Genomic DNA, 22053 nt, shown 5'->3' with positions numbered 1-22053 from the left:
ACATTTAATTCACAATAGATCTTGAACTTATCATATAATCACTGTAAGTCAAATTTTTTCAGCAATATTTACTATTTGGAGAAACAGTTATGGGGCAAATGAAACTTTTTTGCTGTCTTCTGTTTCTGTGCCTTTATTAGCATGCAACTTGATATATCAGGTGATATTGTCAGGTGATAATATGTATCCTCATGCTATGAAAGCTTTATCTGCTGACTTCTGCAGATCAAGCTATTGCTAAAAGCACAAGAGCAAGCTAAACCATTTTCTTTTATCAGTTGGCAACCCAGATGGAAGGATAATCTTCACACTGGATTTTGTGTCCATGCACATACAGTTCCTCACACAAAGACTAGAGGAAAAATGCACTATCATCAAAATCCATTTCAGAGGTTTAACTCCTAGAGATTCGAGAATGATACTTAAACCGGAAGAACTCTGGTGCACACTAACAACATTTCAGAAAAGCTCCCACAACATAGCCTAAAAAGCAAAATAGAGGGAAAATGGGGACAGGAATCTGAACAGAGGAGCTGTTTCTGACAAACAGAGAACACTGGAGTGTATGGTGCAGGAGCTTCAGGTCTGATATTATTTGAAGAGATGTGTCATCACAATGTGTGCTATCTGAAGCTTCTAAGTTCTATACCATTTTAACGACAATAATCCTGGAGTATATAACAGTATACATCCAGTATACCCTAAGAAGTAAGGGTATGCCCTCACCCCTAGAAGTTTGGCCCCCACCCTCCACTCCTACCCCAGAATATGCCTGGGCATGCCCTGAAGGTAGGCATGTGACCCCTCTATAAACATGCCTAGCCATCCTGGACCAATAGGAACAGGTTTAAGACCCCGGAAAGGGCTGAGTGCGCAGGCATGATAATGGTTGGGCAGCCATTTTGTGTAACTTTATTGACCGTAACAGGATCAAGTGACCCCTCTATGAACAAGCCCCACCACTCTGGGTCTGTAGGAATACCCAATGTCTCTCTGAGCCATCATGTTTTTGCAGACTCACTGTTTGTGTCATCATGGGGTCCCCCAAGAGATTATTGGAGACTATTGTACCACTGACAGTTGTCAAACTTAGCCCAGGAAAGCATTCTATTAGCACAAGTTCTGATGATGATAAGTTTCCACCAAAGCCCACTAGTTTCCTTTCTTCTCACAAATATGCACATGCACACTTTTTTTTAAAAGCAAGACCTTTTCTCTCTCTCACACACAATATAAACATTTCTGGGATATATCCTTAGGTTGCAAGCCTATGCATACAACAGTTACCTGGGAGTAAACCCCCCACAAGTTCATTAAGGCTTTGACTTGGAAACTGTATAGAATGGTTGCAATCAGGGCTGCTATAATTTAAAGCACGATTTAAATCACTTCACAGAACTCAGTTTTAATGATTTAAATCACAATTTAAATCACTAGTCAAGAAGATTCTATTTAATCACCATTTTCTAGTAAAAATACATTCTTGTTGTCTAATATAAACTTAATACGTATTCAGAGATGTAATACATATTTAGAGATCATAATGCTGTTTCATTCAGACAACCAGGCATTGAATTTCTTTGTTGCACTGTTTGCATTTTTTGCACACATGCCTGGCTTATCCACATGTACAAAAATATTCCCAAGGTCTCTTTTAAACGTGCAGCCATGACAGGTTTTTCCCTTCTAAAATGGAGGATACACTTGAAAAAGTTTTCCTCCATGTTCCTGTTCCTTTTCTAGATCTAGTCCATCCTCCCCAGATCCTCTAATCATTCCTTGGCCTTCTTTATCCCAATTCAGACACTATTCTGTGGAAGTGTACACATGCTGCCGTGAATTACAGTACCTGGGTTCATTTTAAAATTCAAACCGGGATACAGGCCCTTCAAATGCACAGTACAGACAGGAAGTATAATGCTGTACCTGTGAAACATATGAATGACTGTAACTGTGCATAGATTTGTACCTGTGTGTACACTCATTGTACAATTGTTGAACATAGTATGTGAATGTACCAACAAGTTCACAGAATATAATTAAGAGTTATGATTAACACTCATGATCATGATATCTTTGACCTATGTTCTCTTAAAAAAATAAATTGGTTTAAGAAAAAATTAAAATCTAATCTAATTTAAATTTAAAAATCTGCATTAAAAAACATACAGTATATCATTGGCTTCTATCAACTCCAGCTGCAATTCTATGCAACATTTACTTTATCAGTTTTGAAAAATTAAGCCATATAGATCACAGACCTGACAGAGAATTTATGCAGAAGATCTCTCTTTTCAATACTACTATCAGTCACCAAAGTTTAAAAAAACAAAATAACCAGCCAACAGCAAACAAAAAACAAAACAAAACAAAAACTGGTATAATTAAGGACTATAGAGAGAGGTGCAGCTACTTGAATATTTTGGACTTGCCTGGTTTCCAAGCTGTGCCACAGCGTTAGGTTGGCTCATAAATAGAAGGCTGATGCAATCCATGGATATTCAGATAACCATAGAAAATACCATAATTACTAAAAACTTCACAGCAAAGAGCCAAAGCAGCAGAAGCAAACAATCTGAACTGGCTCATTGAAAAAGATAAATATATTCCAGGGAAAAGAGTTGAATGAATAGAACTTAATAGGGTGTTCCAGTACATAATTATTAATTGGTAAACCTTAAGATAATACCAGCACCAAGTAACCCAATATGTGAAACAAAATACATAAAAACAAACCAGAAGAAGATGGGGGGTGGGGTGGGACGGACAAAAACAAATCTGTTTGCACTCCCAAGTCTAGCGTGGTAAACCTGGCTTACAGTGCACTCCAGCTGATCCCCCTGTGAAAAGCAATTAAAGACAGGATAAAGGCTGCAAAACAGGATTCAATCCAGGGACCTTGACGTGAAGATAAGATTCCACTGTCAGATGTTCAAATGTGAATAGGAGATTTACAACACAATTATTCTGGGTTCAATGTAGAAAGAGGTTTTTCAGCTGTGAGAGAATCATGGAAGGGTCTCAATTTATTCTCATGATAAATAGGGATAAGCAAACAGGTTCAGTGTCAAACAGGTTCTTGGCAAAACTTGGTGAAAAATTTGGTGAACCTGGCGAAACTTGATGAAACTTTGGTGAAACTTTGGCAAAACTTGGCAAAATTTTGGAGAAACTTTGGGGAAACTTGGGGAAACCTGGCAAAACATGGTGAAACTTTGGCAAAACTTGGCAAAATTTTGGAGAAACTTTGGGGAAACTTGGGGAAACCTGGCAAAACATGGTGAAACTTTGGTGAAACTTGGTTAAATGGTGAAATTTGGAATATTTGGTAAAACCTTGGTGAAGCCTGGCGAAACTTGGAGAAACCTGATGAAACTTGTTGAAACCTGGCCAAACGTGGTGAAACTTTGGTGAAACCTGGTGAACCTTTGGTGAAACTTGGTGAAACGTTAGTTAGAAACTTGGTAAAACTTTGGTGAAACTTGATGAACCTTTCACAAAATTTTGGTGAAACATGGAAAAACTATCGTGAAATTTTGGCAAAACCTGGAGAAACTTGGTGAAACCTGATGAAACTGTGGTGAAACATGGTGAAACATGGTTAAAAGTTGGGAAAAACTGGCAAAACATGATGAAACTTGGTGAAACCTGGCAAAACATTGGTGAAATTTTGGTGAAACCTGGTGAAATTTCATGAAACCCGGTGACACTTTGGTAAAGTCTTTGTGATACTTGGTGAAACTCTGGTGAAACTTCGCAAAAGAACTTGGTGAAACTTTGGTGAGACCTAGCGAAACCTTGGTGAAACCTGGTGAAACTTTTTCGAACCTTTGGTGAAACCTGGAGAAACATTGGTGAAATTTTGGTGAAACCTGGTGAAATTGGTGCATCTTTGTTGAAACTTGGTGAAACTGTTGTGAAGCCTGGCAAAGCCTGGCGAAACCTTGGTGAAAGTTGGTGAAACTGGTGAAACTTGGCAAAACCTTGGTGAACCTTTTGTGAAATTTGGCAAAGCTTTGATGAATCTTGGTGAGCCTTTGGTGAAACTTGGCAAAACCTGACAAAACCTGGTGAAATGGCAACATCTGGTGAAACCTGGTGAAACTGGTGCAACCTTGGTGAAACTTTGTGAAACTTGGTGAAATTTTGGTGAGACTTGGCGAAACTTTGGTGGAATGTGGCGGAACCTTGGTGAAAGGATGGACTAACATAAGTGGAGATATAAAGGCATGTTGAAAATATAATCCCGACTATTGGGCTTATAGCTCCTAATAATATATTGTTATGTCCTGAATGGGGGGAATGGGAAGTGGAACCGGTTGAGATACAGTGCCCACACAGCATGGACACTGTTAAAGTAGATACCGCCTTTTGAATAGGTGGGTGGGTCTGGGTATACACGTGAAGCCATATTAGTGTGAGTTTCTGCAGAGGTATCTGACCGAAAACCCATAGCAGGATTCAACAATGGAAAAGTACCTCTGTAGATGGACCATGATGGATAACCAACTGTTCATCAGCGCTCTGTGGATCAGCAGATCGGTTTGATTGAGGCCCTTCTGTAGGATCATCAGCAGATGGTGTGGATGGGGTTTCTAAAGAATTAGCTGCAGAGGATGGCTTTTGGCCCCTATGAATGTTCATGTCCACTGCAGTGTATAAAAGCCATTATGGCTTAAAAGATGTCACAGGCAGCGTGTTTCCTTTTCCCCTTAGGACACCTTTTACTCTTCTGAGGATTTTTCTGGCTCGCCCCTTTTCTTTTAAGAGGTTGGGGAGGTCCTGATAGCTGCACACGTGATGCTTTTTATTTTATTTTGATATACATCATTCCTGGGTACTTGTGATTTCATTCATATCATGCAATGCAGTAGTAATACCCCTTTCATAAGTAGAAGGTCCATTTCTTTAACCCCCTGGCATATTGGAAGGGAGTATCTGCTATGATAGTGTCCCAAGTGCATGGGTACTGTATCTCAGAGAGCCCCACTTCCCTCTCCCCAGGAAGATCCAGCGGTCTGGCTAACTGGATGGTGAAGTCTGAACTAGTGTTCTGTGGGAAAGCCTTCTTGCTAGCATTACGAGGGAGGGTAGTGTAAAATCCTCTATCACCCATTGCAGAGGTCTGAAGTAGGCACCCAACTATTGAACTTGTCAGGCCAACCTATCAACTTGACTAAATGTTATTTTACTTTACCACACCCTTTTGTAGCTAGAATATTTTCAGTCCTGTACACTTTGTCCTCTCCCACTTTAACTTTCTGTAATTCTTCAAGATAGCTGCCGGGAACTGGCTCTCCCATGTAGTCTTTTAGCAGACGGACCGGCCTTTTAGCTCTTCTGATGACTTGGTCCACTATAAACAATTATGTGGTGTAGTTCTGTTTATAACCTTTCTCAAAAACTCCTTTAATTTTAGAAATCCTAACATAATCTCCTTTTCTTAACACAGGAGACTTGACGTTTTTATGACTAGTGCTGCCATAGACTCTTTTCCAAACAGACAGGTCACTGCTGGTGGTGACATACACTGTATGGTTCTGTGAAAGGAGATGAGGCAGGACATCAACATACCTGAAGGTATTGTGAGCAGTAAAATATCTCCACATACGAGTTTTTAATGTCTGGCTCAGCCTCTCAACAAGCCTGCTTTGACATCATTGTTGGTGACAAAGTGTGAATCCCATACTCCTTTAAAAGTACACCTACAGGTTAAGTAAAAAACTCCCTCCTTTTATTGGTCTGGAGCTTGCCAGGTTCTTGGCCTTCTCTGAAAATAGCTTTAAAAGCTGTGGCCACCTCGCTCCCTGTTTTGTCTTTTAGAGGTACAGCCCATGCATATTTAGATAGAATCTCCACTACTGTCAAAATGTACTTGTAGCCTTTGTTGTATTTACAATCCTCTTGCATGTCCACTAAATCTGTCTGCCGTTGTGCATCCACCCCTGAAACAACTGTCTTGTTTCTTTTAAAATGAATCCTTGCAAGTTTATGTAGAGTGTAAGCATCCTGCTATGAAAGCCAGGCCTCAACTTGCCTTTTATTCAGCACTTTACTGTGCTGCCTGGCCTCTTGAAATAGTGGATTTACAATGCCAAAATGCCCCACTCTCCCAGGGGTGTCATATATTTTCTTTAGAATGTCCTTGTGCCTTGCCATAGTTCTGCTTAACACAGGTATGAACACACATATTAAATGTCTTTTATTGGTTACCATCAGTACATGCACAGGAAATTCAGGACATGTTGACATCCCTGAACTGCATGTTCTCAAAGGCCTGCACCTGCACAAAAGAGGGCAATATTTTAATACTGCAGGGTAAACACAGCCAAACAAAGCAGGCAAATTAAATTACATCCAACTTACCAGCTTGTCGATTTCCTCACCTGGGGCTGGCTCTTCAGGTTCTGTAAGCACAAGGCCATCCATGGCTTCCTCCTCTCTACTTTCAGATGATGAAGTAAAGCACAACAACCTGCAGTAAGTGGATCTTGGGCTGCCTGAAATCGGTGTCAGGCAATCACAAGATGACCAATTTTCACTAGACAAACAGCATGGCTTCCTATAATGTTGCCTCCAGGTCTCTTCTTCACCAATGTTTTCTTCCAGCTTTTGTTTCACAGGAGCTTCTGTTTCAGAATCTCATGGACATACATTTCCCTATATGGAGGCAGTAGCTGGAAGCTCTCCATCTTCAGTTTCAATGGCGGCTGCAGGGTTGATGTTAAAGCAGCCACAATCACATTCTAGCTTCTCATCCTCATCCGTTGGATATGTTACAAAGTAAGTTTCTGGAACCAGAACCTCACCAGCAATAAAGTCAGCCATCTGGCAGGTTTTCAGGCCAGTAGGATGGTAGGATAGACTCACTGGTGTCATAGGCCTCATGTTCAAGGGTGCCTGTGGCAATGATAGGTCCGAGGGACGCTGTGGATTCCTAGCATCAGCCATAGTCTCTGTACAACAGTAAAATGGCCACCTCTGAACATGCAAACCCAAGTCCTGTTCGTAGAGGAGTAGCTTGACCCTGTTTTGGCCAATGAAGATACACAACATGGCCACCCATTATCATGCCTGTGCACTTGACCCTTTGCAGGGTCTGAAACCAGTTCCTATTAGACCAGGATGGCTAGGCATGTTCATAGAGGAGTCACATGCCCACCTTCAGGACATATTCTGGGGAGGGCATACCCCTACTTCTGGCCCTTTCTGGTCATGTAGGGGTCTCTCTGCCCATTTCCTGTGATGTAAGCCATTCATTTGACCATTTCCGGTGACATAAGCACATTTTCACAGCGCCCATGATGTCAGCAGCCCACGTGGGTGCCATGACATAATTCCCCAGCCACGTGCTTCGGTTTGTAAACAAAAGCACATGGAGTTTGACAGCTGGTGGGTACCTATACTACTGGCATATAAGACATTAGGAATGCACAACATTGGCTCTTATGATTGGCTATGCCTGACTTTGCCTGGTCAACAGAATAGTATTCTCTGCCTGTTGCACTTTGGGCTGACATATATGCCTCTAATCCACAAGGGAACATGGGCCAGACAGTGAATTCCCCATTCCAAATATGGAATTGAGTTCTGTTGTGTATATCATTTAGGACAAAACAAAAAACAAATAAGTTGTTCTAGTAAGATCAGCCTAATTTCCTTTCACTGTGTCTACAACTGGACTAAAACTGGTTCAAACCAAGGTCCACAAGTTAGATCTCTTGCACCTCAAATGTTCATGCATTTGCCATCTTGGATAAGGGTGGATGACATCATCACAAACAACACCATTGAGGTGTCCCTGTGTGTCCCTCACTACAACTGTATCAAATTAGTTTCAAATTGGTTAAGCAGTTCACAAGTTAGCCCACTTGCACCTCAAAAGTTTACGCATCTACCATCTTGAACTGATGTGGATAACATCATCACAAACTAGGCCGTTGAGGTGTCCCTGTGTGTCACTCACTGCAACTGTACCTACTTTGGTTTTAATCAGTTAGAAAGTCCACAAATTAGCCCGCTTGCACCTCAGATATTCATGTGGCCATCTTGAATTGTAGTGGATGACATCATAACACAACATGCTATTTGGACAGCAACAGGGATGTTTATCCCCACAGGCCACCCCAGAAGCACTCAAAACTGTAGATGTGTTTGCCCAAGCCAACCTAAGTGCTAAGGCATCAACCCCATTCAGGCCAAGGCAGACATTTCAGTCCATTTTCCCGACTTTACCTCAGGTTCAGTCAGAGACAGTGAAATGGAAAACACTGAGGCCTCCTCCCTTGCGTCTCCCAACCAGTGTTCCCTCTAACAGGGATTCCCAGATGTTGTTGACTACAACTCCCAGAATCCCCAGCTGCAATGGCTTTTTCTTGGGGATTATGGGAGTTGTAGTCAATAACATCTGGGAATCCCTGTTAGAGGGAACACTGCTCCCAACATGATGAGTTTCTCCCTGAGCACACTCAGTGCCAGTCTACAAACCTTCAATGGAAGCCATCTTCATCATCCAATCAGCCCTCTGTTTTCCACCTTCCAAAAAACACTGAAGGTGTTGACCCCATGCTAACTTGTAAATTATGAAAGGCTCCCAAATAGAAATAAATGTTTCATCTGAAGCATTCCATACGAAAGCAGTAACCTTAGCCATAGAGGCATATTCCCATAATTTTAATAACCACTCATCTACAGTCGGGATTATTTGTTGTCTCCATTTAGCAGCATATAAGATCCTGGTTGCAGTAATCATATACAAAGACAGCTCCGAATACTTGGTAGGTATATAGGATTTAGTCATGTTTAACCAAAAAACAAAACAAAAAAACCCCTCTGGAGAATAAGGGAAATTTATATTTAAAATTTCTTGCATCTTATGATGATTTTTTCCCCAGAATTGTTGCGCTTTGATACATGGAAATCAACTATCACAAAACCAAAATCATGGCCTTCACTAAGAGACCCAAGACACACTCCTGGCATATACAGGCACAAAATCAAGCAGGTCTCATGCTTTAAATAGCTGGGGGTGGTCTTCCACGCCTCTAACACGACAAAAGCTCATGGCTCTTATGCTGCCCAAAACACACAGAGGAGCCCTGCTGCCATCCTAAAATAATTCAAATCAAGAGGAGGCTACTACATACCTCTAGCCCTTAAACTTTTTGAAGCCAAGTTGCTGGCACAACTTCTCTATGGTGCCCAACTAGGCCCCTTCTCCAACTTCGCTCGATTGGAGCTTGTTCAGTCCAAATTGCTAAGAACAGTTCTCCAAGTACCATGGTGTGTCTCTAATGCTGGACTATATCTAGAGGCAGGTCTGGTGAAAGTGGAGGCCATCGTTTAGATGGCCAGACTTAACTACTGGTTAAGATTATTCCTTATCCCAGTAAGGTCTAGCTACACCTACCTCATCCCACTACAGGACAGCTACCAGGAAACAAATACTTCTGACAAAAATGTCATCCCTGGGGCTCTTACCACCCCCACCCCCTACTTTCCATGAGCTACAAACAGTCAAAAACATGCAAACAACACATAACGGACACAGAGTGTCAAACCAATTTAGGCAGGGCCCCCAACTTCCTCATCAATGAAAGACTCCATCTCCCATTGTACACCTCATGCAGCTGGAAGCCCTCTTCACCCTAGCCTGCTGGGGTGCCCTTCCTTCAACTGTGTTAGAAGGCAGATACAGGAAGACCCCCTTCTCGGAACACCTGTGCCCCTGTGATTCTGGGCAAGTTGAAACAAGAGGGTGTGTCCTTCTTCACTGCCCATTCCACAGAGATGTTCGTATCACCCTCATCCTTCCACTATTTATGGGAGCCACTCAGGTCAATCCTACATCTCTCTCTTGCTCTCTGACTCCAACCCTGTTATCGCACACAACGTTGCCAAGTTCTGTATGGCAGCTTGTAAAATTCGTCGGATCCTGACAAACAGCAAGAACTAAGCAGGCTCGACACAGTGCATGGTCAGACAGTTTAGTTTAAAACCCCATAGCATTTTATAGTTTTACAGATTGATTTTAAGGTTTAAAGATTTTAACCACTTAAAATGTTTATATAGTTTCACCCATCATTTTACACTAATTCTACCTGTTTTAATTGCAGTTTTAAGATAACACCACAGTTTAACAGTAGCTGTATAAAAGTGTGAAGCTTTTAGACTCTCCCAGTTTCCGGCATAACCTGTTTTAATGGTGTTTTAATGTAATCTACTTTATGCTAGTCAAAGACTGTAATAAAGATTGATTGGTTGATTTAGCACATAGCAGAATGTAATTCAAATATGCTGATTCTGACAGGCCCAAATACTGTATTATTTTTAAATTTTGGTCTGCCTAACCCCGCCACTCATCTTTTATTTTCATGTGTGTCCCCCCCACCCATTTAAAATCTTATTTGCATCAAACCATCCTATCCAAATGCCAAATTACAATGTATCTTAAATACACCCTGTTGGGAATCCCTGCATCATGGGATATCTTGTCACACAACCTGTCACAAAACAACAATGTATCATCAATAATAAAGAACATATGTAACAATGATCCATCTCAATCATCATATCTGTTCATACATCCATGGTAACTGTATTGTCTACTTGAGCTCTTAGCATTTCTTTTAAATGTCAGTACCGTGTACATCAGAGTTTCTCAACCACCGGTCCCTGGACCGCTGCCGGTCCCCGAAGGGTTGAGTGCCGGTCCCTGACTGGGAGTCAACCCCCCCGCCCCCCCAACTGCAATCAAGGCACTCACTTCCTCAATTTTGCACATGGCACGGAAGAGGAAGAGTATCACCTTCTTGTGCCTTGCCTCCATGGGCTGCTGAGATCTTCCTACAGCTATCTTATTCCCTATCTTTACAGCTTCAAACTGTATGCGGTGCAGGGGCATGGAGGAAAAGGTATGGCAGTGGGTGCCACTTGAAGGGCTGCTGGTTCTTGCATGCTCATTGTTTGCAGCCAAAGGTTGATTGATTGAAACCCAGCTGCCTGTTGTGGTCGAGGCGCCTTGAGAGGGAACACTGTTTCCCTCTTGCATCGGTGGGGTGTTGTGGTCCCTCTGCCCCCTGTAACCCCCTGGTCTGCACCGCTGGTGGAAGTCGGCGGTTCCCTTTGTGACCTCGCCGGGGGTGGAACCTCTGGCCGGGATCATGCCGTGTTGAGGGCTAAGTGGTGGAGGGAGGGAGGAGGGCCGCCTTGGCTCGGGCTTTGCAGAAAGGGAGTCCAGGTGGACCTTCCTCGGGGGAGGGGAAGCAAGCATGCGTACCAAGGAGGGCTAAGCGGCGGAGGGAGGTGGCATGGTGTGGGGAACAGGCAAATTAACCATTTTGTGAGTTCATGCAAAAGGGTCATTGGTTGAATGGCACTGGAATGAAGTGATCCTGGATATTTGATGCCCAGCACGATTCGTGTCTGATCCAAACCGATTTAAAACCAGCTGCCTGTTGCGGCCAAGGCACCTTGAGAGGAAACGCTGTTTCCCTCTTGCATTGGTGGGGTGTTGTGGTCCCTCGGCCCCCTATAACCCCCTGGTCTGCACCGCCGGTGGAAGACAGCGGTCCCCTTTATGACCTCGCCGGGTGCAGGGGACAACCTCTGGCCGGGATCATGCCGTGGTGAGGGCTAAGCAGAGGAGGGAGGGAGGAGGGCTGCCTTGGCTCACCTCGCAGGTATGCGCAGGCAGCATGTGGTACCACATGAGCTGCGTGGCCCCAAAGGCAGGCTGGTGTGATTGGCACACGAAGGGGAGTTGGGAGGGGGACACAGAAGCGCGCGTTGTGAGAGAGGATGGGGGAACACCTGCTACACTCTGGTGCGCAAGCACAGTGGTGGCAGCTCTTGGACCCAGGCGACCTTCCGAGTGCGGTCTGGTGCACCATTGCCTCACCCACCCTAAACAGTGCCTCGTCTCCCCAGCAAGGAAAATGAGGCATCCACCACTACAACGCCCCACGCCCTCCGCCATCTCGGAATCACCCCCTTCCCTTTAATGCCAGGTCCCCACCGCTCTTCTTCACATTTTCTTTCACCGTTAAAAAAAACCCAATTCCCAGCACCTGTCATGTAACCATTTTTAAGGAGTTTTGGAGGAGCTGCACAGGTTTCATTAGGTCCGCCTCACAAAGTGCACATCTAAGAGCAGGATCCAGATCAAGTAAGGTGATCATGACCAAGCAGCATTGACACAAATGAGAGATGACTAAATTAATTTCAGTGGGTGGTCGTGACTAACGTCGTCTGGATCCGGCCCTGCGAGTACACAACTCCTGCTAAATCTCCACCTCCATCATGAGAGGGTTAAACTGTAGATTTCCGGCTCTACTGAACCTGCCCAGCTCTCCTCTCCTCACCTCCTTTTTGCTTTGCTTGACATCCAGCCTGATGAAGCATTTGGAGGAATTCAAAAGCTTGCTTGTGTGTTGTTTTCATTGGCCACATGTAGCTTTTGAATTTTTCTAATGGCCCAACATCCCCTCTCCATTGAGTAATCACAAGCACCTCCACCCCCACCCCGTACATACTGAAGACATACTGCAGACAAATCTGTTCACCCAGGCTTTTAGATTCAGGGGTTCTCAACCTTGGGTACCCAGACGTTGGTAGACTTCTACTCCCATAATCCCCAACCATAATGGCCAAATGCCATTGTGGTTGGGGGTTATGGGAGTTTAACTGAGGGACCCAAGGTTGAGAATCCCTAATATTCCATGTTTGCAAAAGATTCCAAATTTAATTATTTTAATGCTTATATTATTTTAATTGTAAACTGTCCAGAGATGCAAGTTTTGGGCAGTATAGAAGTCTGATAGATAGACAGACAGACAGATAGATAGATAGATAGATAGATAGATAGATAGATAGATAGATAGACAGACAGACAGACAGATAGATAGATAGATTTGAAACCCCTTTACTAACTTCTGGTCCAGGAAACTGCACATGAAGAATGTAGCGGTCCTTGAAACTCTGCACGAAGAATTTAGCGGTCCTTGACTCCAAAAAGGTTGAGAAACACTGGTGTACATTATATATTAATACATTAAATAATAAATATATATATTGAACAAAAACCATTTGCTCTGAGAAATCAAAAAAATGAGGCTATTTCTCTTGTGTTTTTGTTCTGAGGAACTCACAGGCAACATTCTTGTTTCATTGTCAAATATTCCACTCGCAATTCATGGCCAAGATGAGATTGCTGCAAATCCTAGACAGAAAATTAGAGCCATAGAAATGTAAACTAGTGATGAGCCTCATTTGGACTTTTAGCAGCCAGCAGAACTTGTGTACATGATAAAAACCTGTGAGGGTAAGTGCCCCATTCTCATTTTGCCTCATATTTTATGTAAGATTACTTTGAAAATAAGCTATTGCCTGATATCCAACAAGCTCCAGCTAAGGCTGAAGAGATTTAATTATAGTTCTTATAAACAAAAGTAATCATTCAGAGCTCTGAATATTTGCATGAGCACTGGTGCTTAATCATGTGTTTGGATGCTAACTGTGAACTGAAGCTACAATGTTATGAGAATTTAGCGGAAATTAAACTAGATCAAAAGAATGAATATTAATTTTACATGCGTAATTTATTATTTATTATTTATTTTTATGCATCCTGAATTGTTTTCCTATCTAGGATGCTCAAAGGAATTGAAGATACATGTGCTTTTGTAAAATATATCTTAGAACAGACACAATCCATATAATACATAAAAATCACTCATGCTCCATTCTCTCAAACTTCTAGTGGGTGCAAGAACTTTGATACTCATAGAGTTCTGCTGTCCACATTGGCTTCCCCATTACAGGTGAAACTCGGAAAATTAGAATATTGTGCAAAAGTCCATTAATTTCAGCAATGTAAATTAAAAAGTGAAACTGATATATGAGACAGACGCATTACATGCAAAGCGAGAGAAGTCAAGCCTTAATTTGTTATAATTGTGATGATCATGGCGTACAGCTCATGAGAACCCCAAATCCACAATCCCAGAAAATTAGAATATTACATGGAACCAAGAAGACAAGGATTGTAAAATAGAACAATATCGGACCTCTGAAAAGTATAAGCATGCATATGTATTCAGTACTTGGTTTGGGCCCCTTTTGCAGCAATTACTGCCTCAGTGCGGTGTGGCATGGATGCTATCAGCCTGTGGCACTGATGAGGTGTTATGGAAGACCAGGATGCTTCATTAGCGGCCTTCAGCTCTTCTGCATTGTTTGGTCTCATGTCTCTCATCCTTCTCTTGGCAATGCCCCATAGATTCTCTATGGGGTCAGGTCAGGCGAGTTTGCTGGCCAGTCAAGCACAGTACACTGTATACTTTTCAGAACTCCGATATTGTTCTATTCTACAATCCTTGTCTTCTTGGTTCCATGTAATATTCTAATTTTCTGGGATTGTGGATTTGGGGTTTTCATGAGCTGTACGCCATGATCATCACAATTATAACAAATTAAGGCTTGACTTATCTCGCTTTGCATGTAATGCGTCTGTCTCATATATCAGTTTCACCTTTTAATTTGCATTACTGAAATTAATGGACTTTTGCACGATATTCCAATTTTCCGAGTTTCACCTGTATTTTATTGTGGAGGGTCCCTTCATTGAAATTTGCAGGAATTCTGCCCATGACATTTGACTCACTCACTTCCTTCGCCATTCATAAAGCAAGACCACCTCCCCATAAAGTCACACAATGTTAATGTGTGCATTATAGCTAACTTTCCTACATTTTTTTAAATGAACTAGATTAATCTAAGGAACTATACATGGGAGCTGTATCCTAAATACCTCAGCGGAAAGATCAGGAAGAAATGTTCATATAATTTGCCCCTTCATCTCTCTTCCCTTCCCCAATATACAGAAGCTTTTATAGACTGGTAACTCTCTAATGGAAGTATTTTCACTCCCCTCCCTCAAATTTGAAGGTTCATAAAACAATTTTTGGCTATCATCGAGACTTACCAAACTAGACATAATTTTAGTTATGTTACTTACTTTATTAATGCTATATTGTTTTACTACATTTTCTCATGTTGACTGTGTTACCATTTTTGTGAGCCACCCTGAGCAGTATTGCACTGAAGGAGCAGGATAAAAAATATTTTAAATAAACAAAACCCTCTATCTATATGCCAGCATTTCCTTTTGCACATGAAGGGAAGGATGATTTTTCAGCAACTCTTTTCTCTCTGCAGCTGCCTTTGCCCCTCAAAACATTGTCCCCAAAAGTTGTGGGACCTTTAGGGAGCTAGTAAGGAACCGCAGCTGCAGAGGGAATGAGAGGTCGCTAAAAACTGCCCCTTCCACAAGGAAAACCCTAGGCATCAGTGAAGGGTTAGTTTGGGTGATGATCACTATATTTTGCTGAACTACTCTGTCATTGAATTTGCATTTGGCTGAAGGTGCTTTAGTTTTCAGAGTGTCGTGACATTTATCAATCCTTTTCTTTACATTAAATAGGGCTGCCTCTCAGGCAACATGACTCAAGGGAACATACAACAGAAGATTAAAAAAAATACAACAAAATCACTACATTAATTCTCTCCTTGAGTGTTCATGACTGCATGATCCTGCATGACTGCATGGCACATACAAAATGATTTGTATGTGTGAAATACACATCACAGAGTTTGGGGGGGGAAAGATCTTTCAAAAGACCATATTTTTCAATTGAGGGGCTGAAATACAGAATGCTATACATGCATAATGAATGTGACTTTTCGATTGTGAGACCCTTTGGCACAAAGAACCATTTTTAGACTACTTTCCAGTAGGCTTATGAGATCACCCGGCATTCAGTGTGTGTGTCCCCCGTATCAACTTTGCAATGCCTCAACCAATATGAACCAAATCGGGTACAGTTGTAGGGACACATAGGGATAGATGAGCAGGCTCGAAGTCGAACGGATTTGACATTGAGCCAGTTCGGTTTGATCGCTCGGCATCAAACTGAACCATCCCCAGTCCAGCCCTGGACCAAACTCGGGGGTGGGGGGTTTCTGGAATGTTTTTTTAGTTTTGTAAAACTTTTTTTACCTTTTTCCCCAAAGAGGAAGGTTCTCAAGAGAGCCGGGGGGGCGTGTTTCCGCAAAGGTCCCCCCTCCCACCACTGGCCTCTGTTATCACCCCCCTGGCCCGTTCGGCTGATTTTTCAGCCCATTTGGGCCTCCGTATTTTGGCACAGTGGCCATTTTGGACCCCTCTGCACATGCACGAATGGCCTCTGCAAGGTCTGGCATGACCTGGGAACCTTTGCGACACCCCCACTGCCTTAAGGATCTTCCCCTTGGGGGAAAAAGGTTAACCCCCAAAACCTTTTTAAAAAAAAATCACAAACCCCTCCCCCAGACCAAACCAAAAGGAGGGGGGATCAAGGGGATGCCAGACTGAACTGATCCGGTCAGGTTTGAGTCCGGTCTGGACTCAAACCAAATCGGGCCAGCCGATTCCATGCACATCCCTAATAGGGGCACCTCAACGGCATAGTTTGTGATGGTGTCATCCACTCCGATCCAAGATGGCAAATGCGTAAACTTTTGAGGCACAACTGGGCTAACTTTTGAACCACCTAACTGATTTGAACCAAATTTGCTACAGATATAGGGGCATATAGGGATGGCACGTGAACATCTGAGGAGCAAACAAGTTAATTTGTGGACTGTCTAACCAATTTAAACCAAATTAGGTACACTTGGAGTGAGTGACACAGTAGTGGTGTGCACGAAACCGCGGTGTTCCAGTTCACAGACTGGTGGGGGGCTCTTTAAGGGTGGGGGAGGGTACACTTACCCATCCCGCCGCTTTTCCCCTGCCGGCACTCCTTTTTTGAAAAGCATTTGGGGCAGCAGCATACCTCTCTGCCGCCCCTTCCCCCATTTCTTGGCAAAATGCTTCAGAATGTGCAATTGCGCATGCGCACAGTGCACATGTCACATGCGTACGTTGCAAACGCACATGTAAGCGCATGTCTGACACACGTGACATGCATGCAACTCAGCCTCTGCTCTCACATCAGTTATTTTAACCTCCTTTTAATTGCTTACTTTTAATCTCTTCTATGTACTTTTAAACACCTGTAACTATTTTTAAAATACTTTTATAGATTGACCCATTCTGGCCTAATGCTTAGTAGGGTCTAGACTTCTGCCCCTTAGGCAGCCTTATTATTTATATATTATATATTTTAAATTTTTAAATTTACTTCCACCTTACTAATACTCTATGCTTTTATAGCTCCATAACAGTAGTTTTATGTTTTATATTGTATCTCCTACCTCTTGCCTGTATCTTATGTCCCCTCTCTTCTTTTTAATATTGTTCTTATGCTGGTCAATGCCCAAAATAATGATTGATCATGAAAATATGGTCTAAAATCTGGCAAGCAATGTACAGACCAGGAGCCACATCTGAGCCTTCTTCTGGAAGCCTATACAGCCTTATATTGACAATGCATATCTCTTCACCAAGGGGTTGCTGGTCATTCTAGGGGTAGTACTTCCTGGCAAAAAGCCATGGCAGGATAGATATGTCCCACAGGACCTTTAGACCTGACCTAAATAATGCTAAAACAATAAAGTTCCTGATTATGACACACATGGAAATGGCATAAAACCTAGCAGACAAAATCATATTTAATAGAGTTGATCCGCTAAACAGAAGGTTATGGAGATTAACTACTTGATTAAATTATGTATGGTAATTTATATTAAAAGCATGATGTGTGGCTTTTGCACTTCGTTAGCATTATTAGCATTTTAAATTCCTTGTACCAGTATGTGATAAATCCTTCAGTAATTACTTATTGCAACTATTAAAATTACTGAAGAATAGTACCAGTGTCTCATATGATTTAGTAGCTGTTACCTTAAAAAATGAACTTTAATATTTTTAATAAAACTGAAATCAATCTACAACTTTTTTTCCACTTATTTGACTTTCATAAATTCAGCAGATTAATGTCCATGGGCAAGTATTTCTTTTTATTTCACTGAGGGTCTTTGCCTTGATTTACAGAAGTTATATTGGGTACCACTGTGGTGTTCGCTAAAACTTTAGAAGACAACCAAACACAGTGTATTGCTGGAACAGAACTGCTTGACATATTAGTTTTCAACCTATTATGCAGTGAAGAAGTCATTGCCAGGAGATAATTCAATGGACTGAAATCTGTGCACACAGTTTTTCTTTGCTTCAGCAGGAATTGCATCAGGCTCTACATGCTCTATTCTGTATTAAATGTTTAAAGAATAATTTCACATCTTTTTTAAAAAGTGTGTGTGTGCGGGAGCAACAGCAACAGCTAAAATAGGAAAGGTTCCTTTAGGAGATAGTGAACTTTCTGAAGTACAAGTAAGATGTCAATACTCAAGATTAAATCAGATCACTCCTAGATCAGAGAAACTATGAGATGATTCTCACGATCACCCAAAAGCGGGCTAAGGAAGCCAAGCCTGCTTTTGGGCAATCGTATGCTGCAATGGGAACTGCGCGGCTCACGGCAGCTAACCGCGATAAATACCCCTCCCCTAAGATGAGGTTAATGGAGTGAGCGCTCCGTTAACCTCCTCTTTTTGCTTGTGTGTTGCCGTGGTGCACAGCAACACACGAGTAGACCCCCGACCAGGAGGCTGCAAGCAAGCAGCTGCTGCAAGCAGCCTCCTGGGCTCGGGGGTCTCTCCAGAATGCACCGTGCACTCATGTGGGGCCACACAGCACCCAATCCCTGCAGCCATCACCAGGTCTGTGACAGAGCTGGCAGTCATATGGGTGGCCGATTTGGCCGCCCAGAGCTGCCAGCTTGATCGTCTACAGGGAGAGCGGGCTAAGCCTACTCTCCCTGCATACCCCCTTCTGGTGAGTCTCACTGATCGTGAGACTCACCTCATTCTCTACTAAAAGAGGTTCAAAAAACAATTCAGGAGTGTACTTATGTCTTTTTCTAAAAATACAAGAATGCAGAAATATTGGGGGAAGTCATACAGAAACACCTTGCACATTTTAGTAAACCTGTGAGGAAGATTTTAGAACTGAGAAGGTTCTGGAGATCAACCCCATCGGAATGACCCAACGACCTGAAAAATGTCCCCCGGATGCCACATTAAGTGGTTGACATCCTCAGTACGGAGACAAAGCCTTCAAAGCTGGCAGTATTTTGCAGTGGCGTATCGGGGGGAAACGGTGCCCAGGGCAAGCACCCTGAAATGGCGCCCCCCGCCGCCCCCGGCCCCCACATACCTGGGCCAGCGGCTGCGGCGGCACCCCCAAGGCAGCAGATCGCCGGCGGTGGCGGCAATTCGGTGGCAGCGTGCGGCGGCGATGTGGCGGGCCGCGGCGGCGGCGATGGCGATGTGGCGGGTTGCGGCGGCGGCGATGTGGCGGGCCACGGCGGTGGGCTGCCTGAGTGGCGGTGGCGGGTGGGCTGCCTGAGTGGCGGCGGCGGGTCGCCCGCCGCGCCGAGTGCGGCAGTGGCTGGTGTGGTGGCTGGCCTGGCGGCGATGGGATGGCCTCCTCAGTGTAGCTGTAGCGGCCGAGCGGCAGCGCGAAGTGCAGGCAGCGACGCCGAGCCGGCCTTCTGGCCTGGCGTCGCTTCTGCGCAGGCGCACCTGGTGCGCCTGCGCAGTTGGAAAGCGACGCCGGGCCAGAAGGCCGGCTCGGCGTCGCTGCCTGCACTCCACACCACCGCTCGGCCGCTACAGCTACACTGAGGAGGCCATCCCATCGCCGCCAGGCCAGCCACCACACCAGCCACTGCCGCACTCGGCGCGGCGGGCGACCCGCTGCCGAATTGCCACCCACATGCCCGCCACCACACTTGGCAGGCGATCCGGGGGGCGGCGGGGGGGAAACCACTTTTTGGCGCCCCCCACGTGACCCGCCGGGGTGGCGCCCGGGCCACTGCCCCCCCTGCCCCCCCTACAGTTACGCCCCTGGTCTTTCAGCAGAGACGGAGGTTTGGGTGGTATATAAGTGTGATAGATAGATAGATAGATAGATAGATAGATAGATAGATAGATAGATAGAGTCCCTCTGCAGCACTTACTAATACAGAGGGGCTATTCTCACGAGCAGCAAAAATCAGGCTAGGAGAGACTAGCCCAATTTTTGCTGCTCGTGTAAACCACCGGGCTCGCAGGCAAGCCCAGTGGCTAACAAGCGGCTAGCCCGCTTTTGTAGCCCTCCCCTAAGCCCAGGTTTCCAGATCGTGAGTAGCTGTGGCACGGCTCCACCCTGTGGCTACTCATGAATAGACCCCCGGAGGAGAAGCGAAAAGCCGCCTGCCGGCTCCAGGGATCTCCCCAGTATGCCCTGCGCAAGCGCAAGCACAAGCGCAAGCGCAGGGCATACTGGAGCTTCCGGGGGACACATGGTCCCCAAGCTCCCCAGCCCCCGCCGGCTCTGTCACAGAGCCAGAAATCACCTGGGCGGCCGATCCGGCCACTCAGGGCTTGTGCTCTGATCGTAAGCGGGGGGAGCGGGCTTAGCCCACTCTGCTGCAGAAACTGGGTCTCACTGATCGTGAGACCCGGCTCAGAGTCTTACATGTGCTTGGAGTGTGTGCGTGTGTGTGTATGTGTGCTACCCCGAGGCTTTGGAACATGCTTCGTGTTGAAATAAGAGCCTCTCCATCTCTTACAACTTTTAAAAAGGCAGTCAAGACACATTTGTTCACCCAGGCTTTTAATTAGTTATTGTTTTGTGTTTTAATAGTTTTAATGTTTTAAGTTTCATATTGTAATCTTCTAAGCTTTTTATTTGTTGTTTTTTATTGTTTTGTTGCAAACCACCCAGAGACTTGCGTTTTGGCAGCATACAAATGTGTTAAATCAATCAATCAATAATAAATACTAGCTGACCTCTCATAGAGCATCTGTGCAGTTGTGCACTGAGCCTCTGGCATCCCCCCCGCAGATCTCTTGCTCGCTTGCCCCCTGTGGTTCACTCACTCGCTCGCCCCCCGTGGCGCCGCCGGGGCGCTCTCGCTTGCCCTCCCTCCCGCAGCTCACTCACTCACTCACTCTCGCTTGCTCTCCCCCCCGGCGGCGCGCTCGCCCGCTCTCTCCCACCCCCGCCGCTCGCCCGCTCTCTCTGCAGTTCTCCCCATAGGGCGGGCCAGGGCCAAGCCATCCCGCCACCGCCTCCCATCTCCTCCTCCTGGCTGGTAGGGCTTTGCCTGCAGCCTGCCCACCTCCTCGCCGCCGCCATTATTTCTCCCTGCTATCGTCTCCTCTTCCTGGTGGCCGGGGCTTTGCCTGCCGTCCACCCACCTTTTCTGGCTGGAGGGGCTTCGCCTGCCGGCCCTCCACATCTGCATCCTGACAGCTGCCATTATTTCTCTCTGCTTCAATGCTGGAACTCTTGCACGCTCTAGAGCATCTGCGTGTTAGTACTTGATTGCTCCCCTCACCTCAGAGATCTCCCCACCCTCATCTGAGCTGCACTCCTGCTCCTCCTCCATCCCGTTGCTTCCATCCCCCTCATTCCTCTTGGTCATGGCTGCAGCATTACTGCCACCTATTGGCCAAGCTGCAGCCCCCTATCCCCAGAGACTTCCTCACCCAAGCCCCGCTCCTGCTCCTCCCTCCAGGAGCAGCAGCAGTGGTTGACCGGGCTGTTCCTTGCTGCTGCCACCACCATGGCTGCTCGTTCCCCTCAGGCCGCTGACAGGCCCGGGCCCATCCCGTGCCTGCCTGCCTCCCTCTGACAATGGCCTCGGTAGCCCCAAACAGCAGCAGTGGTTGACTGGGCCCCTCCTTGCTGCTAGTGCTGCCATGACCGCTCATTCCCCTCAGGCTGCTTACAGGCTCAGGCCCGTCCCTTGCCCTTCCTTCTGTCTCTCTTCGCCCTCCCTTCTTTTTCTCTTTGTCTCTCCTCCACTCACTCTTCCCCACTCTTTCTTTCCCTTCCCTTCATGTTTTTTCTCTCCCTCCCTCCCTCTCTCCCTGAGTTAACAGATTTTGTTCATCTTGTTTCCTCATTTAATTCACACAACAGCATCCTCCTTCTCCTGAAGGGGCTCTTTTCTCCCTCATGAC

At 45.0% G+C, this 22053-nt stretch overlaps 1 protein-coding gene across 12 annotated transcripts in view; it reads right to left on the bottom strand.

The window, feature by feature from the left end:
• GULP1 (GULP PTB domain containing engulfment adaptor 1) overlaps positions 1 to 22053 on the bottom strand; it is a 307242-nt gene that overhangs the window by 143690 nt on the left and 141499 nt on the right. Inside the window, exon 1 of one of the 12 annotated variants that reach the window (XM_053284240.1) lies at positions 19256 to 19351. The exons of the other annotated variants lie outside the window; for them this stretch is intronic. The gene's annotated coding sequence lies outside the window, so the exon portion shown is untranslated. Of the gene's footprint in view, positions 1 to 19255; positions 19352 to 22053 lie in introns of those variants that run through there. 12 annotated transcript variants of the gene reach the window in all.

Source organism: Hemicordylus capensis, chromosome 1, assembly GCF_027244095.1.
Source record: "Hemicordylus capensis ecotype Gifberg chromosome 1, rHemCap1.1.pri, whole genome shotgun sequence".
NCBI lineage: Eukaryota > Metazoa > Chordata > Lepidosauria > Squamata > Cordylidae > Hemicordylus > Hemicordylus capensis.
This window is presented reverse-complemented; position numbering and strand designations above follow the sequence as displayed.